This window comes from Lissotriton vulgaris, chromosome 1_1 (genome assembly GCF_964263255.1).
Source record: "Lissotriton vulgaris chromosome 1_1, aLisVul1.2, whole genome shotgun sequence".
Taxonomy (NCBI): Eukaryota; Metazoa; Chordata; class Amphibia; order Caudata; family Salamandridae; genus Lissotriton; species Lissotriton vulgaris.
The window spans coordinates 761,666,549-761,689,823 of NC_141685.1; positions in this window are offsets into that span (position 1 = coordinate 761,666,549).

Here is a 23,275-nt window from a genome sequence, read left to right on the forward strand (position 1 = left end):
TCTTTTCGACAAATGCCCAGCATGTGGAAGGAAGAAGGCCAAGAGTGATCCACACGACGTCTGCATCGTCTGTCTCCCTGACACACATGTCCCTGAAGACTGTGACATCTGCCAGCAACTTTCAGCAAAGACCCTGAGGGACAGGCTGAAGATTAGGCTTCAAGGCCTTGAAGAGAGACGACTGCAGGCTGCAGGTGGGTCTGGGCTGACTGGGAAGGTTCCCTCTGCCTCTGCTGAGGCCTCTGGGGGGGCTCCCCAGAGGCAGGAAGGCCAGCAAACTGTCCCGGTCTCCGTCGGCATCGATTGCATCGACGACGACGTCGAGAGGGATAACGACGGTGTGTTCCCCATCTCCCCGGGGCTCCAGGTCGAGACGGCGTGAAGATTTGACGTCGAAGGGCCTGGATAGGCCGCCGTCGAAACCACCGTCGACTGCATCTTCATCGTCCTCGTCGACGTCGACCTATCGTCGTCGAAGACGGAGTGATCGGCGCTCGCCGTCGAGGCAACACCGCCGGTCGCCGTTGAGACGACGGTCGGCGTCGAGGGGCTCCTCGACGTCGAGGGCCTCGAGAAGGATGAATCGACGCTCGTCGTCGAGAATGGAACGGTCGACTTCGCGGAGGCGGCGTTCAGAGTCGAGAAAGAAGAGGTCTACGTCGCGGAGGCGGCGTTCGACGTCGAGGAAGAAGAGGTCGAGGTCGCGGAGGCGGCGTTAGACGCTAGAGTCGCAGAGGCGACGTTCGACGCCGGAAAAGCGACGCTCAGCGTCGAGAAGAGATTGGCGTCTAGGAGTCGCTCCAACTCTCCTAAACGGCGCAAGAGGAGTTCTGGTGTCAGAGGTCAGGCTGGATCTAGTGGAGGACGCAAGAGAAAGCGTTCGCCTGCTGAAGGGCCTGGGTCGCAGTCCCCTTCGCCGAAGGAGTCACCGGGCTCGGTGTACTCTGTGGTGTATACACCAACTCGGCCTAGGTCGCCCCCTCCTCCTGTACCTAAGGAGGACCCTCCCACCAACCCTCCACTTCCGCCAGGACGACCACTGCCACCGCTTCCACCGCATGGGCCTGCCCCTCGGTCGGTGATACCCCCGGTCCCTCCACCGAGGTCAACGTCCTTGCCTCCTCTGCCGACACCTCCTAAGGGGACCCCTAGACCTAGACCCCAGGAGGAACCGAGGAAGACGCCCCCACGGAAACCTGTGGAGCGTCCACGGGCCAGGAGATCACGTTCTCGCTCTAGGAGGAAGGAACAATCGCGCCAAAGGTCGTCCACGCGGTCGAGACACCGCCATAGGAGGCACAGATCTCGCTCTCGCTCGAGGTCCTCAGGGACCACGGACTACTCTCCGACCTTGTCGGGATCACCAGACACGAGGGTGTCTCCGATTGATTACCTGGTGGCGTTCCATGATGTTCTTTTGAGAGGCGCTGCCAAATTGGGCATATCTTTGACTGTGCCCACGCCTAAGACATCAGTCATTTTTGAGACACTGCACCAGAAACACCTGTCTCGTCCACTGCTGCCTCTAGTGCCGGGCCTGGAGGAACCGTCCATGGACCTTTTCCTCACCCCTGCGGTGACTAAGGCGGCCCCATCGAGATTGCTGAAAAAATACCGGGCTCCCGATTCGGACCCGGCCTTTCTAAGGGCGGAACCTCCTCCGGATTCTGTGATTGTGACAGCGGCCCGCAAACAAAATGCCACCACCCCGTCATCCACGGTTCCCCCGGATAAAGAGTCTAGATGGATGGATTCAGCTGGAAGGAAAGTATGTGGAACATCGGCGACCTCTATGAAGGCTGCGAGTGCCACGGCTTTGTTGGGACTCTACGACCGCGCCCTCTGGGACTCCCTCCAGCAGTTTGCGGAACACTTGCCTCGCGAGAAGCGGGAAGACTTCCAGGAAGTGCTGAACAAAGGGATGCTGGCAGCGAATCAGATTATCAGTGCTGCAGCAGACTCATCCCTATTAGCGGCACATGGTTTTTGCCATGGGGTTAACCAGCGACGTCACGCCTGGCTCCGCCTTACGTCACTAAAACCGGACGCACAGCAAAGGGTAGCCAACCTTCCATTCTCTGGCGAGACCCTTTTTGGGAAACATGCGGATGACGAAATGGCCCGCATGAAGGCGGAGACCGAAACGCTCACGCTGTGGGCCCGGAGAAGCCCAAAGAAGCGAAGAAATCGTACCGCCCATTCCAACGGCGGTTCGGTGGGCAGGGCAGAGGACGTGGCCAACCTTCGGGACAGTCGCAGCAACATCAACAGTTCCGTAAGCTGTTCCAGAAACGCCAGAAGGGCAGAGGAGGCACACAATCGGCTCCAGCGACCAAAGGCCCGGCCGGGTCTAGGCCCTGAGCACTTACTTCCCCCCGATCTGTTACCCACTCCGGTAGGGGGAAGCATTCAATTTTTTCTGGCAGAGTGGAGAAAAATTACTCCGGACAAGTGGGTGCTGAATATTGTTTGCAATGGATACAGTCTTCAGTTCACCAGCCCGCCTCCAGCAATTCCACCGGTCAGCTCGCAGTTTCAGCTGCGCGAGCTTCAGGCGGAGGCAGATATCCTGTTAGGCAAAAGGGCGATAGAAGACGTACTTCTGTCTCAGAGAGGAAGAGGTCTGTACTCCCGGTTCTTCCTGGTTCGCAAGAAGGACAAGAACAAGTTCAGGCAAGTTTTGCATGCTGTCGTTACATCAGATTTATCCTCAGTTGCAACAGGGAGACTGGCTATGTGCTATAGACCTACAGGATGCGTACTTCCATGTGCCCATTGCACACAAACACAGGAAGTTCCTGCGGTTCCAAGTCGGCGCCAATCATTATCAATACACAGTACTCCCATTCGGACTAAAGTCTGCGCCGAGAAAATTCTCGAAGTGCATGGCGGTGGTAGCAGCACACCTACGGAAGAACAAGGTGTTTGTCTGCCCGTACCTGGGCGATTGATTGATCAAGGCATCCTCCTTCTCGGAAGCGCGAGCACACTTCCAGAAGACGTGTGTTCTCTTGAACAAGCTGGGGTTGCACATCAACATGTCCAAGTCTGTCCCGACTCCAGTCCAATGCATACAGTACTTGGGAGCCTCCATCAATACGCTGTCAGCAAGCGTGTCTCCTTCGGAAGAGCAACGATTATCACTCCTTCGGAAGGCTCAGGCTCTTATGACCACTCCATCTACAACAGTGAGGACGGTGTCTTCTCTACTGGGATCGATGGCCTCTTGTATCTTCCTGACGCCACACGCACGGCTGCACATGAGACCGCTGCAGGAGTGCTTGGAAGACCAGTGGGATCAGAGGAAAGGATCTTGGGACAACAAGATACGGCTGTCTCTGTATGCTCTTCAGTCTCTGAAGTGGTGGTGTTCAGCGGAGAATCTTCTCAGAGGGGTTCCCTTCCCCAAGGACATACCCACGCAGACTGTCGTGACGGATGCTTCTCTCCAGGGGTGAGGAGCGCACTCCGGAAACCTACAGATTCAAGGAACGTGGTCCCCGATGGAGGCCACGTATCACATCAATTTCCTGGAACTCAGAGCTGTTCACTTGGCACTGAAGGCCTTTCTTCCGTCCTTTCAGACCAACTCTCTGCTTGTACAGACGGACAATACCACCACGATGTATTACCTCATCAAACAGGGGGGCTCGAGATCACGCACTCTGTCGCAGGAGGCGCAGACGATCTGGCACTGGCTTCTGGCCAGAGGACTGACGATAACGGCTACCCATCTGCCTGGTGTGCAGAATGTTCAGGCGGACGCACTGAGCAGACTGGTTCAGGAAAACCACGAATGGGTCATAAACGACTAAGTACTAGGAGAGGTCTTCGCAAGGTGGGGAACTCCAGACATAGATCTGTTCGCCACCGCCGAAAACAGCAAATGCCAAGACTTCGCCTCCAGGTACTACCAGCAGGGGACGCTGAGGAATGCGTTATGGATCAACTGGTCGAACAGCTTTCTGTACGCTTTTCCACCCATTCCCCTGATTCCGGCGGTGCTCATCAAGCTGGCCCAGTCCAGGGCTCGGATGATACTCATTGCCCCGGAATGGCCCAGACAGTGGTGGTTCACGGACCTGCTTCACCGGTCTCTCCTTCCTCACATTCGGCTGCCGTGCAGGCCGGACATTCTCACGAAGTTCGGGGGACAGATGTTACACCCCAACCTCTCGTCTTTGAGTTTGGCGGCATGGCTCCTGAGATAGTGCAATATGGCCATCTGAATCTGCCCGATGATTGCATGGACATACTGAAGGAGTCTGAGACCTTCCACTCGGACTTCCTATGCTTACAAGTGGAAGAGGTTCTGTATCTAGTCCCAGTCTAAGAACCATGACCCGACGACGTGCAAGGAAGATGTCATCCTTCCTTACCTTCTCCATTTGGCTCAGTCTGGCCTTAATGTTCATTCCATTAAGGTTCCTCTCGCTGCATTGACTGCCTACAGGAAATGCCCTTCACAGACTTCCTTCTTCCAGATCCCTGTGATCAAAGATTTTCTGGAAGGCTTGAAGAAAGTATTCCCTCCTGTCAGGCTTCCTTCGCCTTCATGGGAACTGAATGTGGTGCTGTCCAGGTTGATGAAGGAGCCTTTTAAACCTATTCATAAGGCTTCGTTGCAGCACCTTTCCTGGAAGGTGGCGTTCCTCGTGGCCATTACCACGGCCAGCAGGGTGAGTGGAATTCAGGCGTTGTGTTGCCAAGAACCTTTCATGCTGCTAAGGTTGTTATGCGTACTCACCCTAAATTTCTTCCCAAGGTTATTTCTGATTTTCATGTCAACCAGACCATAACTTTACCTAAGTTTTTTCAGAATCCTTAGTCTCCAGCGGAAAGGTCTCTCCATTCCCTGGATGTTAGGAGGGTGTTGAAATTTTATCTGGATAAAACCAAAGATATTCGTAGGTCTGACCAGTTGTTTATCAATTATGGATCAGTAAGGACGGGTCTTGCTACCTCTAAGCAGTCTATTTCTAGGTGGATTGTGTCCTGCATACAATTGTGTTACCAAAAAGCTAATAAGACCTTAGGAGGTAAGCCTAAGGCTCATTCCACCAGGGGCAAAGCTGCCACGACAGCCTTGCTCCGTGACGTGCCAATTGCTGAAATCTGCAAAGCAGCCACTTGGAAGTCGGTTCATACCTTTGCTAAGCATTACTGTCTGGACACTGATGCCAGGGCAGATGCTCAGGTTGGACAGGCTTCGCTGCGGAATTTGTTCGCACAATACTGGTGTTAATTTCTTTCTCCACCGCCGCTTTGGTGTGGGGATGGGCTTGCCATTCTATTCACTAGATTATGACTATACACAGAGATCCCCTACTACAGAAGGAGTAGTTTCTGTCCTGTAACTCCAGTTCTGTAGTAGGGGTATGTCTGTTATAGTCATAAGCGCCCACCCTCCTCCCCGGTGGAGACAATTCTTCATGTAAGGAATGCTACAGGTCTGGCGTGCTACGCCTTCAAAAAGAACTGAAAGTAAGAGGGACCTGCTATGCATTCTGGGATACTGGGAGAAAGTTCTGGAAAGTTCTCTTAAAGGCACAGTATCCTATTTAAGCCACATAATATCAGCCTATGGGGCTTGTCTGTCCATGCCTTCCTCTCTATCATTCCAGAGTCTTTTACTGGTGGAGGCAAGTTTCTCTATGGTAGAAACTGGGCAGGCTGTGTTGTGTGTGGTGTTGTTTGGTGGAATTTCTAGTTGAAGTACTGGACAGTGTAGCCTGTGGATATAGGCTGCATTATTTGCCTTTAAATTCTCTCTTAAGTGTCTTTGCAGTTTCTGCATGATTTGATAACTTAAGAGATTATTTTTGATTGCTGTGGTCCACGCACATGGGCGGGACTATTAACTAGATTATGACTATAACAGAGATACCCCTACTACAGAACTGGAGTTACAGGACAGAAACGACTCCATCTGTAAGAAACAGTAGTTAGTATTAGATTCCTTACCGCCACACCCATTCTCCCCGTTCTGCGAACCAATATCTAGGGTTAAGGTCATCCCCTTTCAGGGCCCTAGTTTCATGGCACCAGTGTTGGTTTTTATCATGGCTCTGCATTTCTGGTGCGGAAAAGCTGTGTATAAGAATTGACGTTAGCGTGCGAAGGCGGCGTCGAAGTACTCCGGCGACATCACGGCGCCGACGACGGATGCGGAGCCGCAGACGACGCCTACCGACGTGCAAGGGTACTGCTACGCTAAAGTTTCCGGATCCAGTCTGACGCCTGGGGATATTCTAAGGTAAGGAATCCAATACTAACTACTGTTTCTTACAGATATATCATTACCGAAGGTTAGTAACTTGTGCGTCCGTTCTTTTCCCAGTGGGATTGGAGTGCGTGAAGTTGCCATTTTTGATTGCCGTTCCCCGACGTGTGTGTGTGTGTGTAACTCTACAGGCCCGGGTGGAAACTCTTGCGGGGTCTGTGCAGTTGCAAATATGTCTTTTGGGCGTGTTTGTGCAGCGAGCGTTGCCAGGGTGTCCTTTCCCAGCGTGTGATTACTTGTGTACACAAGTCAGGGATGTTTCACGAGTTAAAAGAGTTGTGTACAGTATCTGTGGCTTGTTGCTCTTCAGCAGTGGGGAGTGTGTGGCCGGGTTGTGTTTGCAGGGTACTGTGTCCGTGTGGTTGTAATGTTTATAGGCTGTGGTGTGTGCGTGTGGCTGTAATGCTTGGAGGCTGTGGTGTGTGCGTGTGGATGCTTGGAGGCTGTGGTGTGTGTGTGTGGCTGTAATGCTTAGAGGATGTGGTGTGTGCGTGTGCTGTAATGCTTGGAGGCCATGGTGTGTGCGTGTAGCTGTAATGCTTGGAGGCTGTGGTGTGTGTGTGTGTGTGTGGCTGTACTGCATGGATTGAGTATAAGGGCTGAGTTGCAGCCATCATCATTCATAGGTTTTTTGTATGCTCACTATAAGGGACATCCATATTGCATTAAACTTTTTGTCCTGATGATGGTCTTTGGATACTACCAGTGAGACCGAAACGTCGACACACCTATCCAAGTCTTCACTCTACTTCTTGACTTTCTATTTTATTTTAAAAGAAGTCAAATTTATATATATTTGTTTAAAGACTGGATTGTTTCTTATGTACAAATGGATTGTTTTGTTGTTTCCACGTACCTAAGATTTATATGCAATCATTTTTGATTCTTGATTATGTACCCTTACATCTGAACACAAAATATAAATAATAATTTTTCCATGAAAAATATCTGTTCGTGTTGCTTTCCATTGTTTTTCCCTGATTCATTTGGTGAACAATACTATATTAATCAACTTAACTGTCAAATCTCTATGGGGCTAGTGTGGTAGCTTTCATGGAGTGTTGACATAGTGAATAATTCAAGAAGAGCAGTATCTGATTCAATCGATCCTCAAGTCTCAATAGTAAAGGCTGTGTCTTACTGCAGTAAATTTGTACTTCTAAACAAATCCCTTGTAGGCATCTTCCCTGTAACTGTACTGCATGGAGGCTGTGGTGTGTGCATGTGACTGTAATGCTTGGAGGCTGTGGTGTGTGGTTGTAATGCTTGGAGGCTGTGGTGTGCGTGTGTGGTTGTAATGCTTGGAGGCTGTGGTGTGTGCGTGTGGCTGTAATGCTTGGAGGCTGTGGTGTGTGCGTATGGCTGTAATGCTTGCACAAAGTAATGGTGTTTGCACAATTGAGCGTGTTCGTGCTCCTCCATCGGCACCGAGTGAAACACGCCTCTAGCTTGTGTTAGGTGTGATTGTTAAAGTGTATGTTCCGGAGAGGACGCGGCCCCTGGTGCCGGCTGACGGGTGTTGAGACGTGTGCGTGTGGGTGGGCCTCGGCTGTCCTAGTTTGCCCCTCAGTCTGAGGTGTTTGCTTAGAAGTGTTTGCATGAGAGCAGGACGTTGTGTCCCCAGCCTAGTGCGAGTCACGGGGCGTTGCATATCACACACTTTTTACGTGTAAAGACATCATGGTGTTCACTGTTCGTGGGGAGACGTGCGTGTGTGCAGTCTGCTGGTGTCTCGTGCGCGTGTGGTGATTGATTATGGTTTGCACACCAGGCCTTGTTCTGTGCCGTGTGCTGGCCGGGGCACTATACAACATTTCAATATCTGTGTAAAGCGTGCCCCTTTTGCGGAAAAGCATGCAGCATGTTGTCTTTCCCGAGCCCCCAGGATTCGGAACACCTCATGCCCCCCAGGGGAGAGTGCTGAGGAGGCGGAGTCACAGCCTGTGATGAAGACCGCTCGGCCCGGGGGTCAATGGGGTGCTCTGTCCCGCGCCGGCTGCCCAACGCCAGCACCAACGTGGCGCACAGCGGGCCAAGGCACCAGCAGAGGAGGAGCAGCAGCAGCGGGAAGCCGGCTGGTATTTTTCGCTTTTCTTGCCTCTGTTCCCTGTTTGTGCATGATTTTCTTGCCTCCTGTTCCCTGCTTGTGATCGTTTTTTCTTGCCTCTGTTCCCTGGGGCATTACTGGGAAGAGATGGGCGTGTGGCTGACCTAGACTGAGGGAAGCAACTGGTGAGCTCTGGGAGTTGGTGGGGGCCTCGAATAACCCATTTGTAAATAACAAGACTCATCGGGGTGAGGGTGTGGCTCGGTGGGTGTGGCTCGGTGTGTGTGGCCCTGTGTGTGTGGCCCTGTGTGTGTGTGGCTGAGTGTGTGTGTGTGGCTGAGTGTGTGTGTGTGGCTGAGTGTGTGTGTGTGGCTGAGTGTGTGTGTGTGGCTGAGTGTGTGTGGCTGAGTGTGTGTGGCTGAGTGTGTGTGTGTGGCTGAGTGTGTGTGTGTGTGGCTGAGTGTGTGTGTGTGGCTGAGTGTGTGTGTGTGGCTGAGTGTGTGTGTGTGGCTGAGTGTGTGAGTGTGTGTGGCTGAGTGTGTGTGTGTGTGGCTGAGTGTGTGTGTGTGGCTGAGTGTATGTGTGGCTGAGTGTGAGTGTGTGTGTGTGGCTGAGTGTGTGTGGCTGTGTGTGTGTGTGTGTGTGTGGCTGAGTGTGTGTGTGTGTGTGTGGCTGAGTGTGTGTGTGTGGCTGAGTGTGTGTGTGTGTGTGGCTGTGTGTGTGTGTGTGTGTGGGTGAGTGTGTGTGTGTGTGTGTGTGTGTGTGTGTGTGGCTGAGTATGTGCGTGTGGCTGAGTGTGTGTGTGTGGGGCTCTGTGGGGCTGTGTGTGTGTGTGGGGGGGGGCTCTGTGTGTGTGTGTGTGGCTGAGTATGTGCGTGTGGCTGAGTGTGTGTGTGTGGGGCTCTGTGGGGCTGTGTGTGTGTGTGGGGGGGGGGCTCTGTGTGTGTGTGGGGCTCTGTGTGTGTGTGTGGGGCTCTGTGTGTGTGTGTGGGGCTCTGTGTGTGTGTGTGGGGCTGTGTGTGTGTGTGTGGGGGGGGAGAGCTCTGTGTGTGTCTGTGTGTGTGTTGGACTTGGCCCTTCTTGCAGGTTCACCCCTAAACTTTTTGCTTTGTGAATGTGAATTGGTGGTAGTGATTTTTGGTTTCTGCACACTTTCACTGTGTCCCAGTGGAAAGTGCGTGCGCACTCTGAGTGCGTGGAGTAAGGTTGGCCTGCCCTCCCATAGGAATGCATGGGGAATGTCTGTGTCCCTGGTAGTTCCTGATGCGTGAAGTGTGCATGCTGGAGTTTGGTATGTGCGAACTCGTGTGATTGAATGCTTCGCAATGATGTATGTGGCATGATTGTGTCTTGTGCGGAAGTGCCACTTCTCGGAGTTGGCATATTAGTGTAAAATGTGTCTGGCGTGTGATTGGCTGGAGCTGGCTGGGATGCCAGGCTCCATGAGTCATGATGGGTCTGCCCGGTGATGAGTGTGAGATTAGCATGCTGATGGCTGGGGAGGGCTGCACCTGGTTCCTGAATGGGGCTGGGCTTTCCCCACACAATGCTGGCTCTGCCCCCTGTGGTGCGACTGATGACCCTAGCCCTGCTAGTGAATAGAGTGAGGGGCTGAGCACATCAAGGGTGCTCAAAAATCAGCTGTGACTGGTTTCTCCCCTCACCCTGTGACCAAAACAAAGGAATGTTGTGTATAAAAATGGGTCTGTGTCCCCTTACATGGGGTTCTGTTCTGTTCCAGGATCCTGAGGGGGCTGCTGCTGTAGTTGGGGCCAGGAGGACCGCCACTTGGAGTGTCTCCCTGCCTGGAGACCCAGTGAGCTGGCTCTGGGCCCAGCCTTGCCTCCAGACCTGGCTGGAGCTTTGCCCTTGCCCCCACCTTCCTGAAGGATTTGGTTGCTGACTTTTTGGGGCCTGAACTGTCCCCTGGCGCTGGGGAGCGCTTTGCCCTTGCTGGGAACCCTCTAAGCGCTTAGTAGCGCTTTATTTGTCCTTTAGCGCTTGGGAGCGCTGTAATTGTTCTTGGCGCTTGAGAGCGCCTTGCTGGTGCTTCAGCCGGTGCCCACCCGGCGTTTGACCCGATCCGCGATTGCCGTTTGCCAAGCGGCTGCCCACACAGCATATTTGCCTCGAGTATTTTAATTTATGAGGGAGCCTACCCCTCGGATATTGATACGCTGCCTGCCTGCCTGCCTAAAACAGGCCGCCGCGCTGCCCGCATCGACCCGGAAGTGTTGGGGCCGGCCGGCCAATCGCAGCGCGGCCCCGAGACCAACGAACCGGAAGTCCCGCCCTGCAGCCACAGAGCAAGAGAGAGCCGGCGCCTGGTCTTTCCCCCCTGGGGCTCCCAAGAGCGAGGGAGAGCCCCGGAGAGAGAGGGAGAAGTGTGGAAAGGGAGCCCCCGAAGAGCGGGAGCTCCCGTGAAGAGCCGATGAGGAGTCCTGCCCGCAGCACCAGAGCCACCGCCGCGTATGAGAGCCGGTGAGTGCAGGAGGGCGGGGGACCTCCGGATTCAGAGCAGAGCGGCCCCGGTTGACAGCGGGCCGCTCCACCGACCGGAGCAGTGTCCTGGCGAGCCCGAGAGGCTCCGGTGTCCTACCTTTGTATCCGAGCCCCCGAGCGGGGCTCCTACGTTGCTGCAGGCATTTGTTCTTCAAGCCCTGAGAGGCTTCACGCCCGCAGTTGATTCACGAGCCCGGAGAGGCTCACGGTGCCAGTTTCTGTTCTAGAGCCCTGAAAGAGGCTCAGAGTGCCATTTTGTTTATTTAAAGCCCTGTGAGGCTCTTGAGGGACACAGTTAGGTGGTCAGAGCCCCGAGGCTCCCACGCTGTTTCTCCCCACCATTGTTCGTGAGCCCACAAGGCTCCAACGTTGGCTCATCAGTATATACAGCTGCCCAGCACTTTGTGGGCAGTTGCCACGTTTAGGTTTTGGCGCAGTGGCGCAACCTGGACCCTGGACTTTTGATGTAAGTTCTGTGCTAATGTGATTTCTGCAAAGTGTTCTTTGCTACACCTCTGAATGTGTGTTTATGCATCATGTGTTGTGTGCTTAAACCCCTCCAGGTATTGTGATACTTAGGTGGTTGTTCTTGCTAGTACAGGTGGTGCTAGTGAGGTCCCGGTTCCCTGCGTGACCTGTTCCTAAGGTGGTTAGGATTGCGTAGGTGGTACTTACCTGTTACCAGTGGTTACTGGTTGTGTGCTTTATGTTCTATTTTATGCTGCAGTGATGTATATTCTATGTGGTAAGTGCTAATTCTACCTAGTGCTAAGTTCTAAAATTGCTGATTCCTGACAGTGGTCCATGTGGCCCTGTCTGGTACATATCCCCTGTAAATTCTGCCCGTGCCTGTTGGCACATTGTAAAGTGTGTGTTTTATCTAATGTGTTTTGGTATAATACAAAGGCTATTTTTATATATAACCTTGTGTGGAGTTTCCTTTGTGGTGGGCCGTGGGTGTTGTTGCTGGGGTGCGTGCGTAAATACTTAACTCACATAGCCTCCAAGTTTAGCCTTGCTGCTAGCGCCACGTTACCTAGAGGGTGAGCAGGGGTTGTCTTGGCGTGTAACTCCCTTGCCCTGACTTAGGAGTGGTTGTCTCTGACTGACATTGGCGCAAGCCCTGGCCAGCCACGGATCCCATTTCTAACAGTGGCGCTGTGTGTGTGTGTGGGGCTGTGTGTGTGTGTGGCAGTGTGTGTGTGTGGGGCTGTGTGTGTGTGGCAGTGTGTGTGTGTGGGGCTGTGTGTGTGTGGGGCTGTGTGTGTGTGGGGCTGTGTGTGTGTGGGGCTGTGTGTGTGTGTGGGGCTCTGTGTGTGGCTGTGTGTGTGTGTGGGGCTGAGTGTGTGTGGGGCTGTGTGTGTGTGGGGCTCTGGGTGTGGCTGTGTGTGGGGCTGTGTGTGTGGGGCTGTGTGTGTGGGGCTGTGTGTGTGGGGCTCTGTGTGTGGGGCTGTGTGTGTGGGGCTCTGTGTGTGGGGCTCTGTGTGTGGGGCTCTGTGTGTGGGGCTCTGTGTGTGGGGCTCTGTGTGTGGGGCTCTGTGTGTGGGGCTCTGTGTGTGTGGGGGGCTCTGTGTGTGTGTGGGGCTCTGTGTGTGTGTGGGGCTCTGTGTGTGTGTGGGGCTCTGTGTGTGTGTGGGGCTCTGTGTGTGTGTGGGGCTCTGTGTGTGTGTGTGGGGGGCTCTGTGTGTGTGTGTGGGGCTCTGTGTGTGTGGGGCTCTGTGTGTGTGGGGCTCTGTGTGTGTGTGTGTGTGGCTGTGTGTGTGTGTGTGTGTGGCTCTCTGTGTGTGTGTGTGTGTGTGTGGCTCTCTGTGTGTGTGTGTGTGTGTGTGTGGCTGTGTGTGTGTGTGGCTCTGTGTGTGTGGCTCTGTGTGTGTGGCTCTGTGTGTGTGTGTGTGTGTGGCTCTGTGTGTGTGTGTGTGTGTGGCTCTCTGTGTGTGTGGCTCTGTGTGTGTGTGTGGCTCTTTGTGTGTGTGGGTGTGGCTCTGTGTGTGTGGGTGCAAATGCAATAGGTCTCGCATTTGCGAGAGATTAAGCTATTGGCATTGTAAATGACAATGCCATTTATTTATGTTTTAAAAACAAAAATGTTATGAGCAATGCCAATAGCTCTAACTTTAACAAAGACGAGACCATTGCGTTGTAAATGCTTGTTGGTAATGAGTCCAGTATCCCTTAATGAGAAGATGATTCTCCCCCATTATTGTGCGCAGATGCGTCAAATACTGATCTGTGTATGCCAGCTAGCACGCTGTTACCTAGTTCCAGTGTTATACGGGTTTGTTAGTCTTCGGTGTTTTGGTGCGCAGTTTACGCGTTCTGTTATCCGACTTGACTTGTAAAGCTAGCAGGAGTGTGTTCCATCCTGTAATTAGTGTGCCTTCTCTCTCTCCCTTTATATACTTTAAGGCCCCCTACATCACTCTCTGTCGGTCGCACCAGTCTTCAGATTTTTTAACATGTCCCCCCACACTTTCCTCCTTGCATGCAAACTCCCTACCACCCCCTTCCGCATTGCCCTTTCTTGCTCCCCCTCCAATCTCTTGTTTTTCTTCTCCCACCTGCGTTGGCCACCTCATAGCGTTATTACTTTCTTTACGTTCAGCTTTGTTGCACAGCAGCCCGCACTACTGTGCAAACTGTCTAAAACAGGCATTGAAAGTGCAATAGGTCTCTGTTAGAAGGGGCGATCCCAGGGGGGCACAGTATGTGCTCCTGACCACCCCGAGACCCACCTCTCCTAAGAACACTGCCGAGCACTGGCGAGACCCTTCAGCGGAAGAGTCTCGTCTCTAGGATTGCACGCGCTGAGCTCGCACCACTCGACAAAGGGACACCACACAGTAGGTTCTGAGGAACGGGTCTTTTATTGATCAGAATATCTGGATCTTTATGATCCTCAGGTCACGTATATACAAGCAGAACAAGGGTTCATAGAGTATCTGTAAGGATAGGAGTAGCGGGACAGTCTCAATTGTTCAGGGTCAAAGATAACGGCATATCCGGCGCACAGCTCTCAATCCTCGAGCCAGGGGATACGGTAACATCTTGGGTCCAGCCGGACCAGAGTAGTCTCCGAGCCGCGACCAAGTCAGCAGGGCTCGAGCAGGAATGAATAGGAGGTCTTACGATCTTCGGGGAGCCGCGATCCAATTAGCAGTGTTCCGGTGTTCTCAGAGTTCAAGGGAGCCGCGACCACGTCAGCAGGACTCAGATGATTCAGGCAGAAGTCTGTCTGCCAAGTTTGAGCCGCGACGATGTCAGCAGGGCTCGCCAAGATTCAGGAGTTCAGGTAGCGTTTCTTCTTCGATGTTCCGTAGAGCCGCGACCACGTCAGCAGGGCTCTCTTCGTCCAGGATTCAACTGCCTGATGGTTCCAGAGCACCCCTTGTTATAGGTCTGTTCTCCTTTGAAGTCCGGAGTCCTCGCAGGCAGGGGTCTTAGCCACCCGGCCCATTGATCCTTTGAAGGTGGGTCTAGGGGATCCCAGACACCCAGCATGCGTGGAGCCAACCCCCAGAGAGGCCGGAGGGGCGATCCAAACCCATCTCCCGAGAGGAGGTCAGAGGTGTGAGCGAAACTGCTCCTCCCTATCTTGCTCACGGGAAACTTTCTACCACCCAGCCGGGCATGGCGTGTCTAGGGCCTAGGCCTCGCTGGGGCCGGGGTCGGCCATTTTATATACAGGGGCATGGTTACCAGAGGCCTACGGGTGTGATGGGGGTGTGGGGGCGTCCGGTACCGGGAGGATAGAGGGTGGTGACGGGGAAGTCTTGTCCTATCTGCGGGGTCATGGAGGGAGTGGGTCGGTTAGTCCATGATAATCAGGGGTCTGGTGTGGTGCACGGGTCAGGGTTGGGACGCTACGGGTCAGGGAGGCCCACGCCGCGAGGCCGGGTCCAACGCGCGTCCCCCCCCCAGCTGAAAGTCAGGGAGAACTACCCATCCCCTTGGGGGTTCTCTTCGCTGAGGCGGAAGAATCTGGAGAGGCCGTCAGCGTTGGCGTGGTCAGTACCAGGGCGATGTTCTAGAGTGAAGTCCATCCCCTGGAGGGAGATTGGCCATCGTAACAGTTTGGGGTTCTCTCCTCTCATTTGCATGAGCCACCGTGAGGGTCGATGATCTGTTTGGACTCGGAAGTGGGTTCCGAATAAGTAGGGCCGTAGCTTCTTTAGAGCCCAGATTACGGCGAATGCCTCTCGTTCAATGGTGCTCCACCGTTGTTCTCGGGGCAGTAACCTCCAGTTAATGAAGGCTACGGGCTGATCTAGGCCCTTCTCATTGAGCTGGGATAGGACGGCTCCAATGCCATGCTCGGAAGCATCAGTTTGTATTACAAACTCCTTTAATTAGTCGGGGGCTTGGAGCACGGGGCGGTGCACATGGTGGTCTTTAGGGCGTCAAACGCCTCTTGGCAGGAGGGGGCCCACTGTACTCATTTCGGCTGTTTCTTAGAAGTGAGTTCTGTGAGGGGACCTACTAGGCTGCCATAACTCTTTATGAACCTTCGGTAGTAACCAGTGAGCCCCAAGAAGGCTCTGACTTCTGTTTGGGTCGTGGAGGGTTCCCAGGCCAAGATGGCGTCGATCTTCGGTTGGAGGGGGCCGACCTGCCCGCTTCCGACCTGGTGCCCCAGGTAAACCACCGAGCCTTGCCCGATTTGGCATTTGCTGGCTTTGACTGTCAGGCCGGCCTTGCGCAGGGCCATCAAAACCCTCCGGAAGTGCTGGAGGTGTTCGGTCCACTAGGAGCTGAACAATATCGTCCAGGTACGCGGCGCTTAACTCTTCCAGGCTAAGACCCGGTTGACCAGTCTCTGGAAGGTGGCCGGGGCATTTTTCATTCCAAAGGGCATCACTCTGAAGCGATAGTGCCCATCCGGGGTGGAGAAAGCGGACCGCTCCTTGGCTCCCTCTGTGAGCGCAATTTGCCAGTAACCGCAGGTCAAATCGAAGGTGCTGAGGTAGTGAGCAGACCCGAGGCGGTCAATGAGTCATCTGCGCGGGGGATAGGGTGAGCATCAGCTTGGGTAACCGCATTGAGCCCCCCGTAGTCCACACAGAACCTCAGTTCGGGGGCGACACCAGGGGCCGCTGCTTTTGGGACCAGTACCACCGGGCTGGCCCAAGGACTGTCAGAGGGCTCTACCACCCCCAGGGTTAGCATTTTAGAGACCTCGGCCTGGATGCAGGACCGGACTCTGTCAGGGACGCGGAAGGCTCTGTGCCGCACCGGCGGGCTGTCCCACGCGTCCACGTCGTGGACGCACCAGTCGGTGACCTTGTGGACGAGGGAGAAGAGGTCTGCAAACTGCCCCAGCAGTTGGCGGCAGTCTTTGGGTTGCTGTGGAGTGAGGGAGGAGGAGAGGCGGACTCCCTCTACGGAGCCATCTTTTTCTTTAGCACACAGGAGGTTCAGGAGAGGCTCTGCTTCCTCTTCCGCCCCGTCGTCTGTGGCTAGGAGCAAAATCAACTCCGTCCGCATGAAGTGAGGTTTGAGGCGGTTCACATGGAGGACCCGGAGGGGTTTCCGAGGGGACTGGACGTCCACTAAGTACGTGACTTGACTCTACCGCTCCACTACTTTGAAGGGCCCGGTCCATTTATCTTGGAGGGCGCAAGGTTTCACCGGGGCCATCACCCAGACCTGCTGGCCCGGTTGGAACACGACCAGAGTGGCATTCTGGTCATACCAGCGTTTCATTTCCTCCTGGCTCGCCTCGAGGTTTGCCTCTGCAAGCTCCCGGAACTTCCGAGTCTGGTTTCGGAGGGCCAAAATGTATCGAAACACCTCTTGAGGCGGTTCTCGGGGCGCCGTCTCCCAACCCTCCTTGACCAGGCTAAGGGGTCCCCGGACGGGTGTCTGTAGAGCAATTCGAACGGGCTGAACCCCAAGGATTTTTGGGGGACTTCCCGGTAGGCGAAGAGGAGGCAGGGGAGGAGGACGTCCCACTTGCACCTGAGGGGCTCTTCTAGACCCATGATCATCCACTTTAGAGTCCGGTTAAACCGCTTTACTAGGCCATTTCCTTGAGGGTGGTACGGGGTGGTGAATTTGTACGACACTCCGCATTGCTGCCACAAGGACATCATGTACTTCGAGATGAAGTTCGTGCCGCGGTCGCTCACGACCTCTCGGGGAAAACCTACGCGGGAAAATATCCCCATCAAGGCCCGGCCCACCACGGGGGCCGTTTCTGTCTGGAGGGGAATGGCCTCGGGGTACCTGGTGGCATGGTCCACCAGGACTAGGATGAATCAGTGATCCTGAGAGGTCCTGGGATCCAGAGGTCCCACGATGTCGATCCCCACTCGCTCAAAGGGGGTACTGACGACGGGAAAGGGCTGGAGTGGGGCCTTGCGCTTACCTCCACCCTTCCCGCTAGCCTGGCACGTTGGGCAAGACTTGCATGGGCCTCTACATTGGCTCGCATCTTCGGCCAATAGAAATGGGTGACCAAGCGGTGATAGGTTTTATCTTGGGCCAAGTGTCCCGCCAGGGGTACGTCATGGGCCGGGCTGAGGAGGAAGTCTCGGAATCGTAGGGGTACCACCAGCACCCGGGCTGACCCTAGTTCGGCAGACTTCTGCTCACTCTGCAAGAGGTCGTTCTCCCAGTAAACCAAATGAGTTCCAGACTGGTTGCGGGCAGCTTGGGCGTTGGCCTGTTGCCGAGGTCCAACTAGGGAAGGGCAGGTAGCTTGTTGTCGGCAGAACTCCTCCCGGGAGGGGCCCTCCTCGTGGCGCCATTGTGCCAACTCGGGCAGGTCATCTAACTCGGTGATCTGTGCGAGGTCCGGACATAAGGGCCCGTTGTCTGGGACGGGTTCTCCTCCCGTGGGGAGATCGCTGGGCTCGGGCAGCCCGTCCCTGTCCTCGTCGACCGGGGTTTTGGCTTGGGGCTCGACTTCCCCAAGGGGAGGCCATCGGGCGGACATAGATCGCGTGATCGCGTGGTGGCGCACACCCATTCGGGTAGGCCCATCATTCCGAGGTGGGCCTTTCACTCTACTTGTCCCCACAGGGAGCTTTCTAAATCGTTGCCCAGTAGACAGTCCACAGGTTGGGAGGTTCGAATGGCCAATCGTAACTTGCCGGTCACATGGGACACTGGGGGTCACTGGCGTAATGACCTGACTGGTGACATTGGAAGCAGGTGATATTGACTCGGGCCCCTGCCTATCTGGTGGCCCTGGGCTGGCAGGAGGAGGGACTGGAAAGTTCGGGGGTTGGTTTCTTGGGGGGCTACGCTGGGGACCTGACTGGAATTCCCTCTGTCTTCCTTGGTTTCCCCCCTCTCTGGCGGGGAGGTCCCTGACTGTGTTGGGCGTAGTCTCCCACGGGGCCCCGGGGGACCCGGGTGTTCACCCGCGATCAGCTTCAACGGCCAGCTTCCTTGGGTCTGTGAGTTTGCTGTCGAGGAGATGCTAGCGTAGTTCCACAAAACAATTTGAGGACAGGTGCTCCCAAGCGATCAGGTCGAATAGTTCCTCGAAGGTGGTGACCTTGCTGCCCTTGATCCACCCTTCCAAGGCCCTGCTATAAAAGTTCACCTACTTCACCCACGTGGTGCCAGGAATCTTCTTGCAGTCTCGGAATCGCTGTCGATACATTTCGGGGGTGAGCCCATATCTGGCAAATAGGGCCTCTTTCATGTGGCTGTAGGAGTTAAGTACTGTAGATGGCAGGTCCAGCAGGGTATCTCTCCCCTCGCTTAGGTACCGACCCCACAACCCAGCCCCCCAATCCTTCTGTGGGACTCGGTGAGAGGTCATAGCTACCTCATAGGCCTTGAACCATTGCTGGATGTCGTCGTTTTTATAATACTCCTTCACCACATCCTTGGAGATGTGAACTTTTGATTCCACCGGGCAAGAGGTCTCTCGGTTCCCCGGGGGCCTGGTTTCCTCACTCCTCGCCTTGAGCTCGATCTCTTTTAGGCTGCGCTCGTGCTCTAGTTGCAGTTTCTTTCCCTTGTGTTCTCGTTGGAGTTTCTTTTCTTCCAACTCCCCTTGCACGCGTAACTGTTCTACAGCTAACTATTTCTCTGCCAATTTCAATTCTCCTTCTACCTTCAGTTTGGCCAGTTCTAGTTCGTGACTGCGGCTTCTCTCTGTCTGCTAGTTCTTCCGGGGATAGGCCCCCATCTGGTGCGTTGCTTCATACCTGGGTGCCGCTGCTTCCCCCTTGGGAGATTCTGGGTGCATTCGGCTGCTCCACCTCTCCTTCTGGTTGGGGAAGGGTGGCTCCGGACTCCACTCAGGCCTTCAGGGCTTTCTGGAAATCTTCTTTGGTGCTTAACCCAGTGGTAGCGATTTTAAAGTCTTTACAAAACTGCTTTAATTCTTTGTGCGTATATTCTTCCAATTGGTCCTCTCGGAACGTAGGACTCGCGACGGTTCCAGAGGGACTCATGGTGGTTTCTTCTTCCGTCTTTGTTCGGTAGTGCGTCAGCCGCTTACTGTACGCTCCCTAGATGTGGGCTCGGATCCAGTCGCTTGCCACCAATGTTAGAAGGGGCAATCCCAGGGGGGCACAGTATATGCTCCTGACCACCCCGAGACCCACCTCTCCCAAGAACAGTGCCGAGCACTGGCGGGAGACCTTTCAGGGGAAGAGTCTTGTCTCTAGGATCGCACGCGCTGAGCTCGCACCACTCGACAAAGGGACACCACACAGTTTGTTCTGAGGAACGGGTCTTTTATCGATCAGAATATCTGGATCTTTATGATCCTCAGGTCATGTATATACAAGCAGAACAAGGGTTCATAGAGTCTCGGTAAGGATAGGGGTAGCGGGACAGTCTCAATTGTTCAGGGTCAAAGACAACAGCGTATCCGGCGCACAGCTCTCAATCCTCGAGCCAGGGGATACGGTAACATCTTGGGTCCAGCCGGACCAGAGTAGTCTCTGAGCCGCGACTAAGTCAGCAGGGCTCGAGCAGGAATGAATAGGAGGTCTTACGATCTTCGGGGAGCCGCGATCCAATTAGCAGGGTTCCGGTGTTCTCAGAGTTCAAGGGAGCCGCGACCACATCAGCACGACTCCGATGGTTCAGGCAGAAGTCCGTCTCTGCCAAGTTTGAGCCGCGACGATGTCAGCAAGGTTCGCCAAATCCAAGAGTTCAGGTAGCGTTTCTTCTTCGATGTTCCGTAGAGCCGCGACCACGTCAGCAGGGCTCTCTTCTTCCAGGATTCAACTGCCTGATTGTTCCAGAACACCCCTTGTTATAGGTCTGTTCTCCTTTGAAGTCCGGAGTCCTCGCAGGCAGGGGTCTTAGCGCCTGGGGGCCACTTGTCGGGGTTTCCTGCCACCCGGCCCTTTGATCCTTTGAAGTTGGGTCTGGAGGGATCCCAGACACCCAGCATGTGTGGAGCCAACCCCCAGGGAGGCTGGAGGGGCGATCGAAACCCATCTCCCGAGAGGTCAGAGGTGTGAGCGAAACTGCTCCTCCCTATCTTGCTCACGGGAAAGTTTCTACCCCCCCAGCCGGGCATGGCGCGCCTAGGGCCTAGGCCTCGCTGGGGCCGGGGTCGGCCATTTTAGGTACAGGGGCATGGTTACCGGAGGCCTACGGGTGTGATGGGGGTGTGGGGGCGTCCGGTACCGGGAGGATAGAGGGTGGTGACGGGGAAGTCTTGTCCTATCTGCGGGTTCATGGAGGAAGTGGGTCGGTTAGTCCATGATAATCAGGGGTCAGGGGTCTGATGTGGTGCACGGGTCAGGGTTGGGACGCTACAGGAAGAATGAAGGACGTCGCGGAATTGATGAAGCTCAGTCGGCTGAAACTGAACTCAGACAAAACTGAGGTCCTCATCCTCGGACAATCCCCATCCGCCTGGGACGACTCCTGGTGGCCCACAGCGCTGGGCACCGCACCGTCACCCACCGACCATGCACGCAACCTGGGATTCATCCTGGACTCCTCCCTCACGATGACAAAACAAATCAACGCCATCTCATCCTCATGCTTCAACACCCTACGCATGCTCCGAAAGATCTTCCGGTAGATCCCCACAGAAACTAGAAAAGCGGTCACCCAGGCCCTCGTCACCAGCCGACTGGACTACGGGAACGCCCTTTACGCAGGAACCACAGCTAAACTTCAGAAACGACTTCAGCACATACAGAACGCCTCCGCATGACTTGTACTTGACATCCCTCGCCACAGCCACATATCTTCCATTCCTGAGAAACCTGCACTGGCTCCCGGTCAGCAAGAGGATCACGTTCAGGCTCCTCACCCACACACACAAAGCACTCCACGGCATGGGCCCCGAATACCTCAACAATCTCCTCTCGTTCTACACACCTACCCGCCAGCTCCGCTCCACCAGCCTCACCCTCGCAACAGTCCCACGGATCCGCAGAGCCACCACCGGAGGAAGATCATTCTCCTACCTGGCCACCAAGACATGGAACTCCTTCCCGGCACACCTACGACTGACCCAGGACCATCTCACCTTCAGGAAACACCTCAAGACCTGGCTATTCGAGCAAAAGCAGCGCCTCCCCCTCTCCCTCCAGCGCCTTGAGACCCTCGCGGGTGAGTAGCACGCTCTATAAATGTACTGATTGATTGATTGTAGCCATTTCCCTTTTCGCCCTAAGTTGGCAGGGTATGCCCAGACGTGGGTCCCTTGCTCACTGTGCCACTGGATTCCAGCTAGCCTGGCTGAAGAAGGGTGACAGACCCTGAAACCGGTCCCAGGATGCTTGTTTCCTGTCCAGGGAGGACCTGGCCTGGCAGTTCGGTTTGGACTGTTTCCATGGGGCACAGGGTCAAACCTGATTTGCATATGGCTGGGTCCAAACTGGGTTGGAGTAGTGGGCAAAAGAACGATGGATTTAACCCAGTTCTTTTGACTGAGGGAGAATGTTTGCATTGTCAGCATTCCGTCTACATTTGTTTGCTGTAACCCCATTTCACTTCTATCCTGGGTCATCCGCAGCTTGTTCGACATCCAAAGAAGCTCTTCTTCTGTGCCATGATATGCCATGATATGTTCGAAATCCTGCTTGAAAAATCAATCAGTGTATTATTGTCCTTAATAAATTGTGAGATCTGGTTGTTGACAATCTACTCTGCCACTTTGGACGTGAATGGTAAAGACATTTTCTGAAAATGATTGAGGATTAAAGGACCAACTCCCAGTGGTGTAACACAGGTCCCCCAGTTTCTTTACTGCACAGATGACTAGATGGTACATTTTTGCAGAGCCAGGATCAGGGCAAGATCCTGATGTTCATCTTTAAGGGCAATGTTGCTTACTTCTGTCACTGACAGAGTAAGTGGATCAACACTGGTATCCTCAGAGCTAACTGAATTGGGTTTCCAGTCAGCAGAAATCTCAACCGGTGATGACTAAAAGTACTACAAATCGTTTTTATTTTGTTGACTAAATACATCGCCAGGGATTCCCAGAGTTCAAGAGTAGGAGTCCAAGGGGTAACACTACAATTGGGAGTAGACAAACTCCTCTTCACACCCCCACCCCAACTGTGTGTAATAGTGCCACCATTTTCAGTGTTTTCACCTGCACTTGTTGCTACTATACAAAGCTGACACAAAGTGCAGAAAAAAAGTGATGGATGGAATGCTTGAATTAATCTCAGCCACTGGTAACTATTAAGGGCCGCTTTACAGTCAATCAATCAATCAATAATCCTTTATTCGGTATTTAAAAAACACCATAAAAGAACATATTTATACTTTTAAAAACAATTAAAATACAATTCGTAAACATCACCTGCCAGTCAATTGCTATTTTGCAAATGAGACCAGCTCGTTTTGGGCCCAGCTGTGCGCAATCAGTTTTGACCCTGCCCCAGGGGGAACAGTTCAGTCTGAAGGGCCAGGTCAGGTCCTGCTTGAGCACAAGCAACCCTAGAATGGTTTCGCCCTGATTGGGGGTCAACTGTAGGGTGCAGCTTGGTTCCAATGACATACGAAAAACGGGATCCCGCATCTGGGCATGCCCGTAGCACTGAAGTATACAAAAAAGTGGTGGATGGAATGCTTGAATGAATCTTGGGCACAGATCATTACCCGGGCCTCTCCCCAGTCTATCATTCCTGTTGGAGTAGGACCAAGACTGTGGGGAGGGGGAAAGGATGGATAGGGTGGCGGCCATTTTAATTACCAGGGGCTGTAATGAACTCATTCTACCTATCATTTTTTTGTATACATCAGTGCTACATTAAGCTGCGCCTTCTGTACCACCTCCAGCAGTCAATCAATCATGGAAGATAAAGCACAGCTACTCACCCGTGAGGGTTTCAAGACGCAGGAGGGGGGGGGGGGGGGGCGGGGGCGGCTCCTTGAGTGCTGGGTTCCTTAGAAACAGCAGTGTGTTATTCAGTTGGTTAGTGTAGGAAAGGACGGGTGAATTACTTTTAACAATTGCCAGCTAGAACCAAAAGGGAATAGATCCTTTTGCAGCTGTT